This window comes from Impatiens glandulifera, chromosome 8 (genome assembly GCF_907164915.1).
Source record: "Impatiens glandulifera chromosome 8, dImpGla2.1, whole genome shotgun sequence".
NCBI lineage: Eukaryota > Viridiplantae > Streptophyta > Magnoliopsida > Ericales > Balsaminaceae > Impatiens > Impatiens glandulifera.
The window spans coordinates 33,048,877-33,074,841 of NC_061869.1; positions in this window are offsets into that span (position 1 = coordinate 33,048,877).

Consider the following 25,965-nt stretch of genomic DNA (forward strand, 5'->3'; position numbering starts at 1 on the left):
ACCAAAAATTCTATCTCTTGATAGGTATATGACATTGTCTTTTGTAAAATTGAACCAAAAACCATATATCGATAGGTACATGATATCATTTTTATGCGAACCAAATAAAAATCCTATCTCTCGATAGGTACATGCCATTTTTTTATACGACTCAACAAAAAACCAATTCTCTCAATAGGTGCATGACATCGTTTTTATAAAAATCAAACAAAAACTCTATCTTTCGACAATTACATGACATTGTTTTTATACAACCTAACAAAAAACCTTATCTATTTATAGGTATACATGACATCATTTTTATATGATTCGACCAAAAACCATATATATCAATAGGTAGATAACATCTTTTTTAAACGATTAAACCAAAAACTCTATCTCTTGATAGGTACATGATATTGTTTTTGTACGATTGAACCAAAAACCCTATCTCAATAGGTACATGATATCATTTTTATGCGAATGATTTAAAAATCCTATCTCTCGATAGGTACATAGCATAGTTTTATTATGATTCATCCAAAAACCATATATCTCAATTGGTACATGACATCGTTTTTATAAAAATAAAACTAAAACTTTATCTCTTAATAGGTACATGACATTGTTTTTATACAATTAAACCAAAAAAACCTTATCTCTTTATAGATACATGAATTCATTTTTATACGATTCGACCTAAAACCATATATCTCAATAGGTAGATGACATATTTTTTAAACGATTATACTAAAAACTCTATCTCTTGATAGGTACATGACATCGTTTTTGTACGATTGAACCAAAACCCTATCTCGATAGGTACATGATATCGTTTTTATGCGAATCAAATAAAAATCCAATCTCTCGATAGGTACATGCCATTTTTTATACAATTCAACCAAAAACCAATTCTCTCGATAGGTACATGACATCGTTTTTATAAAAATCAAACTAACTCTTTCTCTCGATATGTACATGACATTGTTTTTATACAATTCAACCAAAAACCTTATCACATTATAGGTACATGACATCAGTTTTATACCATTCGACTAAAAACGATATATCTCAATAGGTAGATGACATATTTTTTAAATGATTAAACTAGAAACTCTATCTCTTGATAGGTACATGACATCGTTTTTGTACGATTGAACCCAAAACCCTGTCTCGATAGGTACATGATATCATTTTTATGCGAATCTAATAAAAATCCTATCTCTCGATAGGTAAATGCCATTTTTTTATACAATTTAACCAAAAACCAATTCTCTCGATAGGTACATGACATCGTTTTTATAAAAATCAAACTAAAACTCTTTCTCTCGATAAGTACATGACATTGTTTTTATAAAATTCAACCAAAAACCTTATCTTTTTATAGGTACATAACATCATTTTTATACGAGTCAACCAAAAAACATATATCTCAATAGGTAGATGACATCTTTTTGAAACGATTAAACCAAAAACTATATCTCTTAATAGGTACATGACATCGTTTTTTGTACGATTGATCCAAAAACCCTATCTCGATAGGTACATGATATCATTTTTATGCGAATAAAATAAAAAATCCAATCTCTCGATAGGTTCATGCCATTTTTTATACGATTCAACCAAAAACCAATTCTCTTGATAGGTACATGACATCATTTTTATAAAAATCAAATAAAAAACTCTATCTATCGATAATTACATGACATTGTGTTTATTCTATTCAACCAAAAACCTTATCTCTTTATAGGTACATGACATCATTTTTATATGATTCCACCAAAAACCATATATCTCAATAGGTAGATGTCATCTTTCTTAAACGATTCAACCAAAAACCTTATCTCTTGATATGTACATGACATCATTTTTCTACGATTCAACCAAAAACCATATATCTTAATTGGTAGATGCCATCTTTCTTAAACAACTAAACAAAAAACTCTATCTCTTGATATGTACATGACATCACTTATGTACAATTGAACCAAAAACCCTATCTCGATAGGTACGTGATATGTTTTTTTGCAAATCAAATAAAAACCCTATATCTCGATAGGTACATGACATCGTTTTTATACAAATCAAACAAAAACCTTATCTGATGATAAGTACAAGACATTGTTTTTATACAATTCAACAAAAAACCTTATCTCTTTATAGGTACATGACATCATTTTTCTACGATTCAATCAAAAACCATAAATCTTAATTGGTAGATGTCATCTTTCCTAAACGATCAAACCAAAAACTCTATCTCTTGTTAGGTACATGACATCGTTTTCTGTACAATGGAACCCAAAAACTCTATCTCGATAGGTACATGGTATCATTTTTATGCGAGACAAATAAAAATCTTATCTCTTCATAGGTACATGTCATTTTTTATACGAATCAACCAAAAACCAATTCTCTCGATATGTATATGACATCGTTTTTATAAAAATAAAACTAAAACTCTATCTCTCAATAGGTAAATGTCATTATTTTTATACAATTCAACCAAAAACCTTATCTCTTTATAGGTACATGACATCATTTTTAGACGATTCGACCAAAAACGATATATCTCAATAGGTAGATGACATATTTTTTAAATGATTAAACTAAAAACTCTATCTCTTGATAGGTACATGACATTGTTTTTGTACGATTGAACCAAAAATCCTATCTCGATAGGTACATGATATCATTTTTATGTGAATCAAATAAAAATCCAATCTCTCGATAGGTACATGCCATTTTTTTATACAATTCAACCAAAAACCAATTCTCTCGATAGGTACATGACATCGTTTTTATAAAAATCAAACTAAAACTCTTTCTCTCGATAAGTACATGACATTGTTTTTATACAATTCAACCAAAAACCTTATCACATTATAGGTACATGACATCATTTTTATACGATTCGACCAAAAACCATGTATTTCAATAGGTAGATGATATCTTTTTTAAACGATAAAACCAAAAACTCTATCTATTAATAAGTACATGACATCGTTTTTGTACGATTGAACAAAAAACCCTATCTCTCAATAGGTACATGATATTTTTTTATGCGAATCAAATAAAAACTCTCTCTCGATAGTTACATAACATTGTTTTTATATGATCCCACCAAAAACCATATATCTCGATTGGTACATGACATCGTTTTTATAAAAATCAAAGAAAACTTTATCTCTCGATAGATACAAGACATTGTGTTAATACACTCCAACCAAAAACCTTATCTCTTTATAGGTTCATGACATTATTTTTATATGATTCGACCAAAAAACATATATATCAATAGGTAGATGATATATTTTTTAAACAATTAAACGAAAAACTCTATCTTTTGATATGTACATGACATCGCTTATGTACGATTGAACCAAAACCCTATCTCGATAGGTACGTGATATCATTTTTTGAAAATCAAATAAAAACCCTATATCTCGATAGGTACATGACATCGTTTTTATACAAATCAAACAAAAACCTTATCTCACGATAAGTACAAGACATTGTTTTTATACAATTCAACAAAAAACCTTATCTCTTTATAGGTACATGACATCATTTTTCTACGATTCAACCAAAAACCATATATCTTAATTGGTAGATGCCATCTTTCTTAAACACTTAAAGAAAAAACTCTATCTCTTGATATGTACATGACATTGCATATGTACGATTGAACCAAAAACCCTATCTCGATAGGTACGTGATATCGTTTTTTTACGAATCAAATAAAAACTCTATTTCTCGATGGGTACATGATATCGTTTTTATACAAATCAAACAAAAAACTTATCTCACGATAAGTTCAAGACATTGTTTTTATACAATTCAAAAAAAACTTTTCTCTTGATAGGTACATGACATAATTTTTCTACGCTTCGATCAAAAACCATATATCTTAATAGGTAGAAGCCATCTTTCTTAAACTATCAAACCAAAATCTCTATCTCTTGATAGGTACATGACATCGTTTTCTGTACAATGGAACCCAAAAACTCTATCTCGATAGGTACATGATATCATTTTTATGCGAGTCAAATAAAAGTCTTATCTCTTCATAGGTACATGTCATTTTTTATACGAATCAACCAAAAACCAATTCTCTCGAAAGGTATATGACATCGTTTTTATAAAAATAAAACTAAAACTCTATCTCTCAATAGGTAAATGTCATTATTTTTATACAATTCAACCAAAAACCTTATCTCTTTATATGTACATGACATCATTTTTAGACGATTCGACCAAAAACGATATATCTCAATTGGTAGATGACATATTTTTTAAATGATTAAACTAAAAACTCTATCTCTTGATAGGTACATGACATTGTTTTTGTACGATTGAACCAAAAATCCTATCTCGATAGGTACATGATATCATTTTTATGTGAATCAAATAAAAATCCAATCTCTCGATAGGTACATGCCATTTTTTTATACAATTCAACCAAAAACCAATTCTCTCGATAGGTACATGACATCGTTTTTATAAAAATCAAACTAAAACTCTTTCTCTCGATAAGTACATGACATTGTTTTTATACAATTCAACCAAAAACCTTATCACATTATAGGTACATGACATCATTTTTATACGATTCGACCAAAAACCATGTATCTCAATAGGTAGATGACATCTTTTTTAAACGATAAAACCAAAAACTCTATCTATTAATAAGTACATGACATCGTTTTTGTACGATTGAACAAAAAACCCTATCTCTCAATAGGTACATGATATTTTTTTATGCGAATCAAATAAAAACTCTCTCTCGATAGGTACATAACATTGTTTTTATATGATCCCACCAAAAACCATATATCTCGATTGGTACATGACATCGTTTTTATAAAAATCAAAGAAAACTTTATCTCTCGATAGATACAAGACATTGTGTTAATACACTCCAACCAAAAACCTTATCTCTTTATAGGTTCATGACATTATTTTTATATGATTCGACCAAAAAACATATATATCAATAGGTAGATGAAATATTTTTTAAACAATTAAACGAAAAACTCTATCTTTTGATATGTACATGACATCGCTTATGTACGATTGAACCAAAACCCTATCTCGATAGGTACGTGATATCATTTTTTGCAAATCAAATAAAAACCCTATATCTCGATAGGTACATGACATCATTTTTATACAAATCAAACAAAAACCTTATCTCACGATAAGTACAAGACATTGTTTTTATACAATTCAACAAAAAACCTTATCTCTTTATAGGTACATGACATCATTTTTCTACGATTCGACCAAAAACCATATATCTCAATAGGTAGATGACATCTTTTTTAAACGATTTAACCAAAAATTCTATCTCTTGATATGTACATGACATCACTTATGTACAATTGAACCAAAAACCCTATCTCGATAGGTACGTGATATGTTTTTTTGCAAATCAAATAAAAACCCTATATCTCGATAGGTACATGACATCGTTTTTATACAAATCAAACAAAAACCTTATCTGACGATAAGTACAAGACATTGTTTTTATACAATTCAACAAAAAACCTTATCTCTTGATAGGTACATGACATCATTTTTCTACGTTTCGATCAAAAACCATATATCTTAATAGGTAGAAGCCATCTTTCTTAAACTATCAAACCAAAATCTCTATCTCTTGATAGGTACATGACATCGTTTTCTGTACAATGGAACCCAAAAACTCTATCTCGATAGGTACATGATATCATTTTTATGCGAGACAAATAAAAATCTTATCTCTTCATAGGTACATGTCATTTTTTATACGAATCAACCAAAAACCAATTCTCTCGATATGTATATGACATCGTTTTTATAAAAATAAAACTAAAACTCTATCTCTCAATAGGTAAATGTCATTATTTTTATACAATTCAACCAAAAACCTTATCTCTTTATAGGTACATGACATCATTTTTAGACGATTCGACCAAAAACGATATATCTCAATAGGTAGATGACATATTTTTTAAATGATTAAACTAAAAACTCTATCTGTTGATAGGTACATGACATTGTTTTTGTACGATTGAACCAAAAATCCTATCTCGATAGGTACATGATATCATTTTTATGTGAATCAAATAAAAATCCAATCTCTCGATAGGTACATGCCATTTTTTTATACAATTCAACCAAAAACCAATTCTCTCGATAGGTACATGACATCGTTTTTATAAAAATCAAACTAAAACTCTTTCTCTCGATAAGTACATGACATTGTTTTTATACAATTCAACCAAAAACCTTATCACATTATAGGTACATGACATCATTTTTATACGATTCGACCAAAAACCATGTATCTCAATAGGTAGATGACATCTTTTTTAAACGATAAAACCAAAAACTCTATCTATTAATAAGTACATGACATCGTTTTTGTACGATTGAACAAAAAACCCTATCTCTCAATAGGTACATGATATTTTTTTATGCGAATCAAATAAAAACTCTCTCTCGATAGGTACATAACATTGTTTTTATATGATCCCACCAAAAACCATATATCTCGATTGGTACATGACATCGTTTTTATAAAAATCAAAGAATACTTTATCTCTCGATAGATACAAGACATTGTGTTAATACACTCCAACCAAAAACCTTATCTCTTTATAGGTTCATGACATTATTTTTATATGATTCGACCAAAAAACATATATATCAATAGGTAGATGATATATTTTTTAAACAATTAAACGAAAAACTCTATCTTTTGATATGTACATGACATCGCTTATGTACGATTGAACCAAAACCCTATCTCGATAGGTACGTGATATCATTTTTTGCAAATCAAATAAAAACCCTATATCTCGATAGGTACATGACATCGTTTTTATACAAATCAAACAAAAACCTTATCTCACGATAAGTACAAGACATTGTTTTTATACAATTCAACAAAAAACCTTATCTCTTTATAGGTACATGACATCATTTTTCTACGATTCGACCAAAAACCATATATCTCAATAGGTAGATGACATTTTTTTTAAACGATTTAACCAAAAATTCTATCTCTTGATATGTACATGACATCACTTATGTACAATTGAACCAAAAACCCTATCTCGATAGGTACGTGATATGTTTTTTTACAAATCAAATAAAAACCCTATATCTCGATAGGTACATGACATCGTTTTTATACAAATCAAACAAAAACCTTATCTGACGATAAGTACAAGACATTGTTTTTATACAATTCAACAAAAAACCTTATCTCTTTATAGGTACATGACATCATTTTTCTACGATTCGACCAAAAACCATATATCTCAATAGGTAGATGACATCTTTTTTAAACGATTTACCCAAAAATTCTATCTCTTGATATGTACATGACATCACTTATGTACAATTGAACCAAAAACCCTATCTCGATAGGTACGTGATATGTTTTTTTGCAAATCAAATAAAAACCCTATATCTCGATAGGTACATGACATCATTTTTATACAAATCAAACAAAAACCTTATCTCACGATAAGTACAAGACATTGTTTTTATACAATTCAACAAAAAACCTTATCTCTTTATAGGTACATGACATCATTTTTCTACGATTCGACCAAAAACCATATATCTCAATAGGTAGATGACATCTTTTTTAAAAGATTTAACCAAAAATTCTATCTCTTGATATGTACATGACATCACTTATGTACAATTGAACCAAAAACCCTATCTCGATAGGTACGTGATATGTTTTTTTGCAAATCAAATAAAAACCCTATATCTCGATAGGTACATGACATCGTTTTTATACAAATCAAACAAAAACCTTATCTGACGATAAGTACAAGATATTGTTTTTATACAATTCAACAAAAAACCTTATCTCTTGATAGGTACATGACATCATTTTTCTACGTTTCGATCAAAAACCATATATCTTAATAGGTAGAAGCCATCTTTCTTAAACTATCAAACCAAAATCTCTATCTCTTGATAGGTACATGACATCGTTTTCTGTACAATGGAACCCAAAAACTCTATCTCGATAGGTACATGATATCATTTTTATGCGAGACAAATAAAAATCTTATCTCTTCATAGGTACATGTCATTTTTTATACGAATCAACCAAAAACCAATTCTCTCGATATGTATATGACATCGTTTTTATAAAAATAAAACTAAAACTCTATCTCTCAATAGGTAAATGTCATTATTTTTATACAATTCAACCAAAAACCTTATCTCTTTATAGGTACATGACATCATTTTTAGACGATTCGACCAAAAACGATATATCTCAATAGGTAGATGACATATTTTTTAAATGATTAAACTAAAAACTCTATCTGTTGATAGGTACATGACATTGTTTTTGTACGATTGAACCAAAAATCCTATCTCGATAGGTACATGATATCATTTTTATGTGAATCAAATAAAAATCCAATCTCTCGATAGGTACATGCCATTTTTTTATACAATTCAACCAAAAACCAATTCTCTCGATAGGTACATGACATCGTTTTTATAAAAATCAAACTAAAACTCTTTCTCTCGATAAGTACATGACATTGTTTTTATACAATTCAACCAAAAACCTTATCACATTATAGGTACATGACATCATTTTTATACGATTCGACCAAAAACCATGTATCTCAATAGGTAGATGACATCTTTTTTAAACGATAAAACCAAAAACTCTATCTATTAATAAGTACATGACATCATTTTTCTACGATTCGACCAAAAACCATATATCTCAATAGGTAGATGACATCTTTTTTAAACGATTTAACCAAAAATTCTATCTCTTGATATGTACATGACATCACTTATGTACAATTGAACCAAAAACCCTATCTCGATAGGTACGTGATATGTTTTTTTACAAATCAAATAAAAACCCTATATCTCGATAGGTACATGACATCGTTTTTATACAAATCAAACAAAAACCTTATCTGACGATAAGTACAAGACATTGTTTTTATACAATTCAACAAAAAACCTTATCTCTTTATAGGTACATGACATCATTTTTCTACGATTCGACCAAAAACCATATATCTCAATTGGTAGATGACATCTTTTTTAAACGATTTACCCAAAAATTCTATCTCTTGATATGTACATGACATCACTTATGTACAATTGAACCAAAAACCCTATCTCGATAGGTACGTGATATGTTTTTTTGCAAATCAAATAAAAACCCTATATCTCGATAGGTACATGACATCATTTTTATACAAATCAAACAAAAACCTTATCTCACGATAAGTACAAGACATTGTTTTTATACAATTCAACAAAAAACCTTATCTCTTTATAGGTACATGACATCATTTTTCTACGATTCGACCAAAAACCATATATCTCAATAGGTAGATGACATCTTTTTTAAACGATTTAACCAAAAATTCTATCTCTTGATATGTACATGACATCACTTATGTACAATTGAACCAAAAACCCTATCTCGATAGGTACGTGATATGTTTTTTTGCAAATCAAATAAAAACCCTATATCTCGATAGGTACATGACATCGTTTTTATACAAATCAAACAAAAACCTTATCTGACGATAAGTACAAGACATTGTTTTTATACAATTCAACAAAAAACCTTATCTCTTGATAGGTACATGACATCATTTTTCTACGTTTCGATCAAAAACCATATATCTTAATAGGTAGAAGCCATCTTTCTTAAACTATCAAACCAAAATCTCTATCTCTTGATAGGTACATGACATCGTTTTCTGTACAATGGAACCCAAAAACTCTATCTCGATAGGTACATGATATCATTTTTATGCGAGACAAATAAAAATCTTATCTCTTCATAGGTACATGTCATTTTTTATACGAATCAACCAAAAACCAATTCTCTCGATATGTATATGACATCGTTTTTATAAAAATAAAACTAAAACTCTATCTCTCAATAGGTAAATGTCATTATTTTTATACAATTCAACCAAAAACCTTATCTCTTTATAGGTACATGACACCATTTTTAGACGATTCGACCAAAAACGATATATCTCAATAGGTAGATGACATATTTTTGAAATGATTAAACTAAAAACTCTATCTCTTGATAGGTACATGACATTGTTTTTGTACGATTGAACCAAAAATCCTATCTCGATAGGTACATGATATCATTTTTATGTGAATCAAATAAAAATCCAATCTCTCGATAGGTACATGCCATTTTTTTATACAATTCAACCAAAAACCAATTCTCTCGATAGGTACATGACATCGTTTTTATAAAAATCAAACTAAAACTCTTTCTCTCGATAAGTACATGACATTGTTTTTATACAATTCAACCAAAAACCTTATCACATTATAGGTACATGACATCATTTTTATACGATTCGACCAAAAACCATGTATCTCAATAGGTAGATGACATCTTTTTTAAACGATAAAACCAAAAACTCTATCTATTAATAAGTACATGACATCGTTTTGTACGATTGAACAAAAAACCCTATCTCACAATAGGTACATGATATTTTTTTATGCGAATCAAATAAAAAGTCTCTCTCGATAGTTACATAACATTGTTTTTATATGATCCCACCAAAAACCATATATCTCGATTGGTACATGACATCGTTTTTATAAAAATCAAAGAAAACTTTATCTCTCGATAGATACAAGACATTGTGTTAATACACTCCAACCAAAAACCTTATCTCTTTATAGGTTCATGACATTATTTTTATATGATTCGACCAAAAAACATATATATCAATAGGTAGATGATATATTTTTTAAACAATTAAACGAAAAACTCTATCTTTTGATATGTACATGACATCGCTTATGTACGATTGAACCAAAACCCTATCTCGATAGATACGTGATATCATTTTTTGCAAATCAAATAAAAACCCTATATCTCGATAGGTACATGACATCGTTTTTATACAAATCAAACAAAAACCTTATCTCACGATAAGTACAAGACATTGTTTTTATACAATTCAACAAAAAACCTTATCTCTTTATAGGTACATGACATCATTTTTCTACGATTCAACCAAAAACCATATATCTTAATTGGTAGATGCCATCTTTCTTAAACACTTAAAGAAAAAACTCTATCTCTTTATATGTACATGACATTGCATATGTACGATTGAACCAAAAACCCTATCTGGATAGGTACGTGATATCGTTTTTTTACGAATCAAATAAAAACTCTATTTCTCGATGGGTACATGATATCGTTTTTATACAAATCAAACAAAAAACTTATCTCACGATAAGTTCAAGACATTGTTTTTATACAATTCAAAAAAAACTTTTCTCTTGATAGGTACATGACATAATTTTTCTACGTTTCGATCAAAAACCATATATCTTAATAGGTAGAAGCCATCTTTCTTAAACTATCAAACCAAAATCTCTATCTCTTGATAGGTACATGACATCGTTTTCTGTACAATGGAACCCAAAAACTCTATCTCGATAGGTACATGATATCATTTTTATGCGAGTCAAATAAAAGTCTTATCTCTTCATAGGTACATGTCATTTTTTATACGAATCAACCAAAAACCAATTCTCTCGAAAGGTATATGACATCGTTTTTATAAAAATAAAACTAAAACTCTATCTCTCAATAGGTAAATGTCATTATTTTTATACAATTCAACCAAAAACCTTATCTCTTTATAGGTACATGACATCATTTTTAGACGATTCGACCAAAAACGATATATCTCAATAGGTAGATGACATATTTTTGAAATGATTAAACTAAAAACTCTATCTCTTGATAGGTACATGACATTGTTTTTGTACGATTGAACCAAAAATACTATCTCGATAGGTACATGATATCATTTTTATGTGAATCAAATAAAAATCCAATCTCTCGATAGGTACATGCCATTTTTTTATACAATTCAACCAAAAACCAATTCTCTCGATAGGTACATGACATCGTTTTTATAAAAATCAAACTAAAACTCTTTCTCTCGATAAGTACATGACATTGTTTTTATACAATTCAACCAAAAACCTTATCACATTATAGGTACATGACATCATTTTTATACGATTCGACCAAAAACCATGTATCTCAATAGGTAGATGACATCTTTTTTAAACGATAAAACCAAAAACTCTATCTATTAATAAGTACATGACATCGTTTTGTACGATTGAACAAAAAACCCTATCTCACAATAGGTACATGATATTTTTTATGCGAATCAAATAAAAACTCTCTCTCGATAGGTACATAACATTGTTTTTATATGATCCCACCAAAAACCATATATCTCGATTGGTACATGACATCGTTTTTATAAAAATCAAAGAAAACTTTATCTCTCGATAGATACAAGACATTGTGTTAATACACTCCAACCAAAAACCTTATCTCTTTATAGGTTCATGACATTATTTTTATATGATTCGACCAAAAAACATATATATCAATAGGTAGATGATATATTTTTTAAACAATTAAACGAAAAACTCTATCTTTTGATATGTACATGACATCGCTTATGTACGATTGAACCAAAACCCTATCTCGATAGATACGTGATATCATTTTTTGCAAATCAAATAAAAACCCTATATCTCGATAGGTACATGACATCGTTTTTATACAAATCAAACAAAAACCTTATCTCACGATAAGTACAAGACATTGTTTTTATACAATTCAACAAAAAACCTTATCTCTTTATAGGTACATGACATCATTTTTCTACGATTCAACCAAAAACCATATATCTTAATTGGTAGATGCCATCTTTCTTAAACACTTAAAGAAAAAACTCTATCTCTTTATATGTACATGACATTGCATATGTACGATTGAACCAAAAACCCTATCTGGATAGGTACGTGATATCGTTTTTTTACGAATCAAATAAAAACTCTATTTCTCGATGGGTACATGATATCGTTTTTATACAAATCAAACAAAAAACTTATCTCACGATAAGTTCAAGACATTGTTTTTATACAATTCAAAAAAAACTTTTCTCTTGATAGGTACATGACATAATTTTTCTACGTTTCGATCAAAAACCATATATCTTAATAGGTAGAAGCCATCTTTCTTAAACTATCAAACCAAAATCTCTATCTCTTGATAGGTACATGACATCGTTTTCTGTACAATGGAACCCAAAAACTCTATCTCGATAGGTACATGATATCATTTTTATGCGAGTCAAATAAAAGTCTTATCTCTTCATAGGTACATGTCATTTTTTATACGAATCAACCAAAAACCAATTCTCTCGAAAGGTATATGACATCGTTTTTATAAAAATAAAACTAAAACTCTATCTCTCAATAGGTAAATGTCATTATTTTTATACAATTCAACCAAAAACCTTATCTCTTTATAGGTACATGACATCATTTTTAGACGATTCGACCAAAAACGATATATCTCAATAGGTAGATGACATATTTTTGAAATGATTAAACTAAAAACTCTATCTCTTGATAGGTACATGACATTGTTTTTGTACGATTGAACCAAAAATACTATCTCGATAGGTACATGATATCATTTTTATGTGAATCAAATAAAAATCCAATCTCTCGATAGGTACATGCCATTTTTTTATACAATTCAACCAAAAACCAATTCTCTCGATAGGTACATGACATCGTTTTTATAAAAATCAAACTAAAACTCTTTCTCTCGATAAGTACATGACATTGTTTTTATACAATTCAACCAAAAACCTTATCACATTATAGGTACATGACATCATTTTTATACGATTCGACCAAAAACCATGTATCTCAATAGGTACATGACATCTTTTTTAAACGATAAAACCAAAAACTCTATCTATTAATAAGTACATGACATCGTTTTTGTACGATTGAACAAAAAACCCTATCTCACAATAGGTACATGATATTTTTTTATGCGAATCAAATAAAAACTCTCTCTCGATAGTTACATAACATTGTTTTTATATGATCCCACCAAAAACCATATATCTCGATTGGTACATGACATCGTTTTTATAAAAATCAAAGAAAACTTTATCTCTCGATAGATACAAGACATTGTGTTAATACACTCCAACCAAAAACCTTATCTCTTTATAGGTTCATGACATTATTTTTATATGATTCGACCAAAAAACATATATATCAATAGGTAGATGATATATTTTTTAAACAATTAAACGAAAAACTCTATCTTTTGATATGTACATGACATCGCTTATGTACGATTGAACCAAAACCCTATCTCGATAGGTACGTGATATCATTTTTTGCAAATCAAATAAAAACCCTATATCTCGATAGGTACATGACATCGTTTTTATACAAATCAAACAAAAACCTTATCTCACGATAAGTACAAGACATTGTTTTTATACAATTCAACAAAAAACCTTATCTCTTTATAGGTACATGACATCATTTTTCTACGATTCAACCAAAAACCATATATCTTAATTGGTAGATGCCATCTTTCTTAAACACTTAAAGAAAAAACTCTATCTCTTTATATTTACATGACATTGCATATGTACGATTGAACCAAAAACCCTATCTGGATAGGTACGTGATATCATTTTTTTACGAATCAAATAAAAACTCTATTTCTCGATGGGTACATGATATCGTTTTTATACAAATCAAACAAAAAACTTATCTCACGATAAGTTCAAGACATTGTTTTTATACAATTCAAAAAAAACTTTTCTCTTGATAGGTACATGACATAATTTTTCTACGTTTCGATCAAAAACCATATATCTTAATAGGTAGAAGCCATCTTTCTTAAACTATCAAACCAAAATCTCTATCTCTTGATAGGTACATGTCATCGTTTTCTGTACAATGGAACCCAAAAACTCTATCTCGATAGGTACATGATATCATTTTTATGCGAGTCAAATAAAAGTCTTATCTCTTCATAGGTACATGTCATTTTTTATACGAATCAACCAAAAACCAATTCTCTCGAAAGGTATATGACATCGTTTTTATAAAAATAAAACTAAAACTTTATCTCTTAATAGGTAAATGCCATTATTTTTATACAATTCAACCAAAAACCTTATCTCTTTATAGGTACATGACATCATTTTTATACGATTCGACCAAAAACGATATATCTCAATAGGTAGATGACATATTTTTTAAATGATTAAACTAAAAACTCTATCTCTTGATAGGTACATGACATCGTTTTTGTACGATTGAACCAAAAACTCTGTCTCGATAGGTACATGATATCATTTTTATGCGAATCTAATAAAAATCCTATCTCTCTATAGGTAAATGCCATTTTTTTATACAATTTAACCAAAAACCAATTCTCTCGATAGGTACATGACATCGTTTTTATAAAAATCAAACTAAAACTCTTTCTCTCGATAAGTACATGACATTGTTTTTATAAAATTCAACCAAAAACTTTATCTTTTTATAGGTACATGACATCATTTTTATACGAGTCAACCAAAAAACATATATCTCAATAGGTAGATGACATCTTTTATAAACGATTAAACCAAAAACTATATCTCTTGATAGGTACATGACATCGTTTTTTGTACGATTGATCCAAAAACCCTATCTCGATAGGTACATGATATCATTTTTATGCGAATAAAATAAAAAATCCAATCTCTCGATAGGTACATGCCATTTTTTATACGATTCAACCAAAAACCAATTCTCTCGATAGGTACATGACATCATTTTTATAAAAATCAAATAAAAAACTCTATCTCTCGATAATTACATGACATTGTGTTTATTCTATTCAACCAAAAACCTTATCTCTTTATAGGTACATGACATCATTTTTATACGATTCCACCAAAAACCATATATCTCAATAGGTAGATGTCATTTTTCTTAAACGATTAAACTAAAAACTTTATCTCTTGATATGTACATGACATCATTTTTCTACGATTCAACCAAAAACCATATATCTTAATTGGTAGATGCCATATTTCTTAAACAATTAAACAAAAAACTCTATCTCTTGATATGTACATGACATCGCTTATGTACGATTGAACCAAAAACCCTATCTCGATAGGTACGTGATATCTTTTTTTGCAAATCAAATAAAAACCATATCTACTGGATGACCTGACCGGGCAAAGGCTAAGGAGATCTCGGCTTTTAGTTCAGCCGGTACATTGAGGTCGGTTAGCCCTTGCTTTGGTAGGTCAAAGCATCTGGCAAAGTCATTTTCGGTAATATCGAATACGATTCCTCTCACTTTTAACTGGATGTGTGTATCAAAGTGAGGAGTTCCACGAAAAACCTTGCGTTGTAAAAGAACTCCAGGACAGACTCAGAATATATGACATGTTTGTCATCTAGAAAGTGTTGGAGACCAGTATCTTCAAATGACTTGATCATCTTGAAGACTTCATAATGCTCAGTGCTTTGAGCAGAGTTGAAATCCACTTGAAGGATGTTTGGAAACTAAGACATTTTGTCTTAGTGAGAGGATGAGTTATAATTTGTGGTTGTTTTGTTTAAGGTTTGTTCAACTTATATACTAGTGGAGAGAGGATCTTATTATCCAGGTATCATAGGTAATAATATATATTAACCATAGGATAAAGAGTTTTGCATGAAATAGGCATGTCTACAGTCTAGGATGTTGGTCATAGACCTGGACCATGAAAGTTATCAAATCTTCACGTCTTTTTAGGTGCGACCATTTTACTTTAAAAAGGTAATATTTCAGGACATATAAGTTTAAACACATGTAATTATTCCACTTTTGTTCGAAGTCCAAATAATCTGAGATAAACTATTTCCGAACCGGTTAGTTATCAGTTGTTCGTCCCGATGCGGTTATTTGGTGCATGCACTAAATAACCGGTCGGTTTATTCTGATTGATAGACCAGGCGGTTCTTCCATAGATACCTTAGGAAATCTGGAATCCTATAGTTTAGGAGGAACTACCGGTTTTGTCTGTCCGAACCGATTTCCCTTTTTAAGCATCCTTAGGAATAATTTGATTAATATCGGTCAAAGCGAGTGTGAGTCTAAATTGAGAAAACTTAGCTTCCTGCAGGGGTTTTGTGAAGATATCGGCTACTTGTTGATCTGTCGATACGTATTCCAGCGGATATGCTTCAACATGACATGTTCCCGGATAAAGTGGTGCCTTATGTCAATGTGCTTGGTTCTAGAGTGTAGAACCGGGTTGTAGGTGATTGCTATTGCACTTGTGTTATCACAGAAGATTGGAGACTCTTCGGCTATGAAACCGAAGTCCTTCAGTTGTTGTTGGATCCAAAGAAGTTGTGAACAGCAGCTTCCGGCTGCCAGGTATTCAGCTTTTGCGGTTGATGTGACAACTGATGTTTGTTTCTGGCTGTGCCATGAAACAAGCCGATCACCTAGAAATTGGCATGTTCCGCTGGTGCTTTTTCTATCAACCTTGCAACCTGCATAATCTACATCTGAGTAACTTGTTAGGTTAAAAGATGAATCTTTTGGATACCACAGGCCGACGTCAGGTGTTGCCTTTAGGTATTTCAGGATTCGCTTTGCGGCTGTGTAGTGGGATTGTTTTGGGTTGGCCTGGAATCTTCCACACACACCGACTGCAAATAGATTATCCGGTCTACTTGCTGTCAGGTATAGAAGAGAACCGATGATGCCTCGGTAAGCGGTCAGGTCTACTGATTGACCTTCAATATCTTTGTCCAATTTGACCGATGAACTCATTGGAGTAGCGGCTGAGGAGCATGTATCCATCCCAAATTTCTTTAACAGTTCTTTAGTGTACTTGGGTTGAATGATGAATGTTCCTTCTTCGAGTTGTTTAACTTGAAGACCTAGGAAGAAACTTAATTCTCCCATCATAGTCATTTCAAACTTTTTAGTCATCAGGGTTGAGAATTTATCACATAGCTTAGGATCGGTTGAACCGAAGATGATATCATCTACATAGATTTGAACAAGTAGGATATGTTCCTTTTTCTCAAACTTAAATAACGTTTTATCCACCGAACCGATGGTGAAGTCATGCTTTAACAAAAATGCGGTTAGTGTGTCATACTAGGCTCTAGGAGCTTGCTTTAGACCGTAAAAAAGCTTTGTTTAACCGGTATACATGGTTGGGTAGTTCGGCATTTTTGAAACCGGGTGGTTGTTCAACATATACCTCTTCACGTAGGTCACCATTCAAAAATGCACTTTTAACATCCATTTGAAAACCTTAAAGTTTTTTGAAGGCAGCAAAAGCTAGAAAAATCCTAATAGCTTCAATCCTAGCTACAGGGGCAAATGATTCCTCAAAATCAATGCCTTCTTCCTGTTTGTAACCTTGTGCCACTAATCTGGCTTTGTTCCTCGTGACCAAACCGACTTTATTGAGTTTATTTCTAAATACCCATCTTGTTCCTATGACCGGTTGATCTTTCGGTCTAAGGACTAGGTACTAGACTTTATTACTCTCGAACTGGTTTAACTCTTCTTGCATTCCCAAGATCCAATCCGGATCTGACAATGCTTCATCCACTCTTTTCGGCTCAATCTGGGATATAAAGGCGGAATTAAAGTATTCCTCTAGAATTTGACGCCTAGTTCGAACAGGTTCTGAAGGGTCACCTATAATTAGCTCAGGAGGATGTTTAGTGTTCCTTTTGAGATTCGGTTCAGCGATGTCTACCAAATTAGCGTTTACTTGATCAAGGCTAGACATATCGGTAGGCTGAACAGGATTGTTAGACAGACCGATTTCCTCGGTTTAGACCGAAGTGTCAGCTTCCTGTCGTGGGACAGCTTGATCCGGCTGAGTTTCATCATTACCCATTTGGTCATGGACAAACCGCCTGAAAACCGGAATCTCATCTTCACTATCAGAATGGATATTGTTATTCTCCAGTCTGTTGTGTAGATCAAAGCATGATGCAGTATTACTTTCAACCGATTCATCGAAAACAACATGAAGTGATTCCTCCACGGTTAAGGTTCTATTGTTATACACTATATATGCTTTACTCACTGCTGAGTAACCTAACATGATCCCAGTATCGGTTTTTGCATCAAAAGAAGAAAGATAGGTTTTACCATTTATGTGAATATAGCATTTGCAACCGAAAATCTTAAGATACTTGAGGTTGGGAACTCTATCAAAATATACCTCATAATGTGTTTTGTTATGAAACATGTTAATCAAGGACCGGTTTTGTGTTTGTAACATGTAGTATTGATAGCCTCAGCCTAAAATTTTTGAGCAATGCCCGAATCGGCTATCATGGACCGTGCCGCTTCCTTGAGAGTTCGGTTTCTTCTCTCGGCCAGGCCATTCTGTTGAGGAGTCCTAACACTAGACAACTCGTGTCTAATACCGGATTCATCAAGAAATGCGGTTAAAGTACTGTTGGTAAATTCGGTACCTCTATCACTTCTAATGCTATTAATACGTGTTGATTTTTCATTTTGCAAACGTTTAAGCAGTGTGATCAAATTTGATGCGGTTTCACGTTTGGATGGTAAGAATATTACCCATGTAAACCTAGAGTATTCATCAACAACTACCATAGTGTAAAGCATACCTCCTAAGCTGATGACCTGAATCGGTCCAAATAAATCCATGTGAAGAAGATCTAAGCATCGGTTAGATTGAATGTGTCCTTTACTTTTAAAGGTTGACCTAGTTTGTTTACCCATTTGACATGCTGAACAAACCTTATCCTTATTAAATACTATGTCAGGAATTCCGTCGACTAACTTTTTACCGCGAATATAATTTAAGGTTTTCATTTTCAGATGGTTTAGTCTCTTATGCCACAACCAGGTTTGATCAGTCTTGGCTATCATGCAAACAGGATATTCTACTTTAGTTTTCCAGTCTACCTTGTAAATATTTCCTAGCCTATTTCCGGTTAGTAGTATGGTACCTTGAGAATTTTATCTAGGCATGCATGTTTAAGAAATTCTACAGTGTATCCAGCATCACACATTTGACTAATGCTTAGTAGGTTAAAACGCAGGTTTTCAACTAAGAGTACATTATCAATTGTTAGGTTACCATGGACAATCTTACCCTTGCCCACAGTTCTACCTTTTGAGTTGTCACCGAAGGTGATTAATGCACCGGTTTCTATTCTAATGTCGGTTAGAAGATTGTTGTTCCCGGTCATATGCCTGGAGCAACCACTATCCAAGTACTATTCAGAGTTTCCTAGCCGTTTCTTTAAATCCTGCAAAATGTACATATTTACAACTATTTGGTACTCACATTTACTTGGGTCCACATGCGATTAGTCCCTTGGGTATCCAGACCTTGACAAATCAGACAGCTTTCCTGGTCAAGGTTTTAACTATCTTTCTGGCACTCGGTTTTGAGTCTTTCGGCTTTCCTAAGGAGGTCTTGTGTGGGGATGATCTTAGGTTTGTCCTATTCGGTTGTGGGTTAGCTTTCCTATTATTGAACAGGTTGGATTTCCTTTTCTCAGGGTGAAGCCATTTCTCGGAATCAGTTGGACCTACATATGTTAGTTTTTCTTCCGTATAATAGGCGGTCAATTCCTCTTCTGCGGTTAAGGAGCTTCTAATGAAACTTATAAAGGGAAGATCATTCTTTGTGAGCCTTACTTTGTCTACGGGTTTTGGTTTTGGGATCTATTGTTTTTGTAACCTAGACCAAACATGCAAAAAGGGTGTCTTTTATAACTACACATCTTCTTTACCATTTCACTAGATCTCTTATATGCGGCCATTTTATAATGGAGTCGGGCATTTTCCTCCTCGTTCAAATCTTGAACTGGCTCATCAAACTGTTCGGTTTCAGAGGATAGTTCAGGTGCTAATTCGGTTTCTGAGGTAGGGGTTTCATCAGGTTATATGATCTCTGGTTCGGTCAGAATGGGTACTATAATGTCGGTTCTAAAGTTTGGTAGCTTAGGTAGTAGGGCTAGTAGGTTCTTATACTCAGCTACCATATCATTTAATGCATTATATAACTCATCTTTAGTAAATTTTTCACAAGGAGAGTGAAATACCTGTTCCTCATTTTCCATAAGGCATGTGAGTTCATCATCACTATCACTGTGAGCCCATAGACTTCCTCCATCGTCGGCTATTAGTGCTTTCTGAGCCTCACTTCCTTCACCAGTTTGTTGGTAATTATTTCGGTTATTTTGATTGTCCGGTTTCCGGTCATCTCTCCTCGGTTTTCTGCATTCCCACTTGAAATGTCCCAAACAGTTGCAGTTATAACATCTTACATTAGATTTATCACCATAGTTGTAGTTGTTTGTCGGTTGGCTCTTTTTCATGAACCTCCCAAATTTCTGTGCAAGCATTGCCATGGCATCCTCGGTGAACTGTTCGGCGGTTCTGATCGGTGCAGGTGCAATAGGTTTTGTGGATGTGATCAATGCTCTGGTTGAGGTTGAGGCTGAAACCTCTTCTTCAGTCCTAGATCTCATTTCGAACTCATATGCCTTAAGGTCTTCGAATACATCATGTAGTTTCATCTTACTTAGGCAGTTTGATTCCCTCATTACCATTGTCTTTATGTCCCATGCACTTGGAAGAGATCTTAATGCTTTTATGATGACCTCCTTGTTATCATACCTCTTGCCAAGAGTTGCTAGCTCGTCTAACACACCTGTGAACCGGTCACTGTACTCTCTCATTGTTTCTCCCGGTTTCATCTTGATGCTTTCAAACTTCTGAGTAGCTACCATTATCTTGTTTTCCTTGGTTCTTTCATTTCCCCACGTTTCCTTTGCGGTTTTGCAGTCTCTGATCTTGCAGTACGTGTTTCTGTCCACACCATTGGAGATCCGGTTTCTGGCATGGTTATCCAGGTTATTTCTTCTCCTGTCTTCGGCCGTCCAATCCTTCCTGTCCTTATCAATGATTATCGGTCCTTCGGCTAATATGAACTGCATCTCGTCATCCATGGTGATTAAGTGTAGGTGCATGCGTGCCTTCCAGTTGGCAAAGTCATCACCTTATAGCATTGGGGGCCTATCGAAAGACATGCTTGCTTGAGTATTGAAACTAACTGCTCTGATACCAATTGTTAGGATCTAGGTCACGGCTGGAGGACCGGGGTTGGGCCGGTTAGCGCGTTTCACTCAAAGGGTGGTGATTAATCCGGTTAGATATTCACACCGGGGTTTCTATACTACACAAACTGTCACAAACCCTTGAACCAGGTTCAAGCGCGGAAGAGGTTTGTTTCAGGTTGAAGCAGCACACTTACAAGATAGGCAGAACCGGATTTAAGTAGGATAGGTTTGGAGTTTGCTGGGTCGGTTTTTGGGATTCAGAGATTCGGTTCAGGTAGAGTTGAATAGGTTATAGCGGTGTAGGTAGGTTAGTACAGATCGGTTAGAATGTAGAACCGATAGAAAGTAAATAACAAGACAGGTTTTTATGGATGTTCGGAGATGAAACTCCTACGTCACCCCTTCCTCTCGAAACCGCGAGAAGGATATTCACTAAGGAATACAAACACAATCCGATCGAGACTTATTTCCTGCTCGATAACACCCGTAGAGTTTTAACCGAAATTGTAAATACACGCTTCAACTTAGCACTTAAGCTCTCTAGAGATAGAACACGATCTTATCACTTGTAAATTAATTGTCCACTGTGTCCCACATTTAATCCTCTTCAGCTGCTCCTTTTATAGGTGAAATGTGCCAACGGTCACATTTCATTTCCTTGAATTTGATTGGTTGAGCAGAGGTTCAGTGATTCAGACCTGGCGGTCAACTTTTCAGACCTGGCGGTCTATTCTTCCAGTATGTAGGACAAACCGGCTAGGTTTGTCTTTTACTCAATGTGGTAACTGTCGGTTAGACAGTTGTCTGTACTTGGAAGATTGCCTTTCTGATTTATCCTGAAATGGAAAGATCTTGTAGGACGGTTTTCTTCAGCCTGCAGACTGTCCTCAGACTTGTATGAATATGGCAATGTTCAGTCTGTTCCTTTGGTATCATTCTAAACAGATACCCGAAGTATCTTCTTATGTTGGTCGGTTATTTGTCTTAACCGGATGTCTTCCGGTTATTGCTTTGGCTTCTGGTCGGTTAATGACCGACTATCTGGTGTTTCCGGCCTTCAGTCTTGACCGATCTTGTCTTTTCTTGTTCGGTCAGGTTTTTTGTCAGTTTAGGTGTTTGACCGGTTGAGTTTCTTAACCGGTTCATTGATTTGATCGGTCCGGTTCTTTGTCTGTTCCTGCATAGGATGTTTATTTGTGTTAAGTTCTATTAACCGGTCTAATTTTATCTAACAGTACTTGACATTGTTTTTATACAAGTAAAAAAAACATATCTCTTGAAAGGTACATGACATTATTTTTATAAAAATCAAACAAAAATTCTATCTCTCGATACATACATGACATTGTTTTTATACATTTAAACAGAAACCTTATCTCTTGATAGCTACATGACATCGTTCTTATACGATTCGACCAAAAACTATATATCTTAATAGGTAGATGACATATTTTTTAAACAATTAAACTTAAAACCCTATCTCGATAGGTACATAACATTTTTTTATATGATTTAACCATATATCTCGATTGGTACATGACATCGTTTTTTATACAAATCAAACAAAAACCTTATCTCTCGATAGATACCTGACATTGTTTTTATATAATTCAACAAATAACCTTATCTCTTGATAGGTACATGACATCATTTTACTACAATTCGACCAAAAGCCATATATCTTAATGGGTAGATGCCATCTTTGTTAAACGATTAAACCAAAAACTCTATCTCTCGATAGGTACATGATATTGTTTTTATGCAAATGAAATACAAACACCATCTCTCTATAGGTACATAACATAGTTTTTATATGATTCCACAAAAACCATATATCACGATTGGTACATGATATCGTTTTTATAAGATTCAAACAAAAACTCTATCTCTCGATAGGTACATGACATTGGTTTTATACAATCCAGCAAAAAACCTTATCTCTTTATAGGTACATGACATCATTTTTATACGATTCGATAAAAAACCATATATTTTAATAGGTGGATGACATATTTTTTAAACGATTAAACTAAGAACTCTATCTATATATGTACATGACATCGTTTATGTACGATTGAACCAAAAACCCTATCTCGATAGGTTCATGATATCGATTTTTTGCGAATCAAATAAAAACCTATCTCTCGATAGGTACATAACATTATTTTTATATGAAATAACCAAAAACCATATATCTCGATTGGTTCATGATATCGTTTTTATACAAATCAAACAAAAATCTTATCTCTCGATAGGTACTTGACATTGTTTTTATACAAGTAAAAAAAAACATATCTCTTGAAAGGTACATGACATCATTTTTATAAAAATAAAACAAAAACTCTATCTCTCGATACATACATGACATTGTTTTTATACATTTAAACAAAAACCTTATCTCTTGATAGGTACATGACATCGTTCTTATACGATTCCACCAAAAACCATATATCTTAATAGGTAGATGACATATTTTTTAAACAATTAAAATTACAACCCTATCTCGCTAGGTACATAACATTTTTTTATATGATTTAACCATATATCTCGATTGGTACAGGACATTGTTTTTATATAAATCAAACAAAACCTTATATCTCGATAGATACCTGATATTGTTTTTATATAATTCAACAAAAAACCTTATATCTTGATAGGTACATGACATCATTTTTCTACAATTCGACCAAAAGCCATATATCTTAATAGGTAGATGCCATCTTTGTTAAATGATTAAACCAAAAACTCTATCTCTCGATAGGTACATGACATTGTTTTTATACATTTGAACTAAAAACACTATCTCTATATAGGTACATGACATTGTTTTTATATGAATCAACCAATAACCTTATCTCTCGACAGGTACATGATATTGTTTTTATATGATTCATCCAAAAACCTTATATCTCGATTGGTATATGACATCGTTTTTATTCAAATCAAACAAAAACCCTATCTCTCAATAGGTACAAGACATTTTTTTATACAATTTAAACAAAACCTTCTCTCTTGATAGGTACATGACATCATTTTTATACAGTTCGACCATAAACCATATATCTCAATAGGTAGATGTCATCTTTGTTAAATGATTAAATCAAAAACACTATCTCTTGATAGGTACATGACATCGTTTTTTGTACGATTGAACCAAAAACCCTATCTCGATAGGTAAATGACATTGTTTTTATGCAAATCAAATAAAAATCCTATCTCTCGATAGGTACATGCAATTTTTTTATACGATTCAACTAGAAACCAATTCTCTCGATAGGTACATGACATCGTTTTTATAAAAATCAAACAAAAATTCTATCAATCGACAAGTACATGACATTGTTTTTATACAATTCAACCAAAAACCCTATCACTTTATAGATACATGACATCATTTTTATACGATTCGACAATAAACCATATATCTCAATAGGTAGATGACATCTTTTTTAAACGATAAAACCAAAAACTTTATATCCTATTAAGTACATGACATCATTTTTGTATGATTGAACAAAAGACACTATCTCGATAGATAAATGATATTGTTTTTTATGAAAATCAAATACAAACCCCATCTCTCGATAGGTACATAACATAGTTTTTATATGATTCCACAAAAACCATATATCTCGATTGGTACATGACATTGTTTTTATAAAATTTAAACAAAAACTCTATCTCTCGATAGGTACATGACATTGATTTTATACAATCCAACAAAAAACCTTATCTCTTTATAGGTACATGACATCATTTTTTACGATTCGACAAAAAACCATATATCTTAATAGGTAGATGACATATTTTTTAAACGATTAAACTAAGAACTCTATCAAGACGAAAACACTTTATTGACTGGCAGTAGAGTAGGAAACTCATACAAAATGAATTGGAAAAAAGATTCTTCTAATCCTATGTGCATGATTGCCAAGAATGACCAGAAATGGTTTT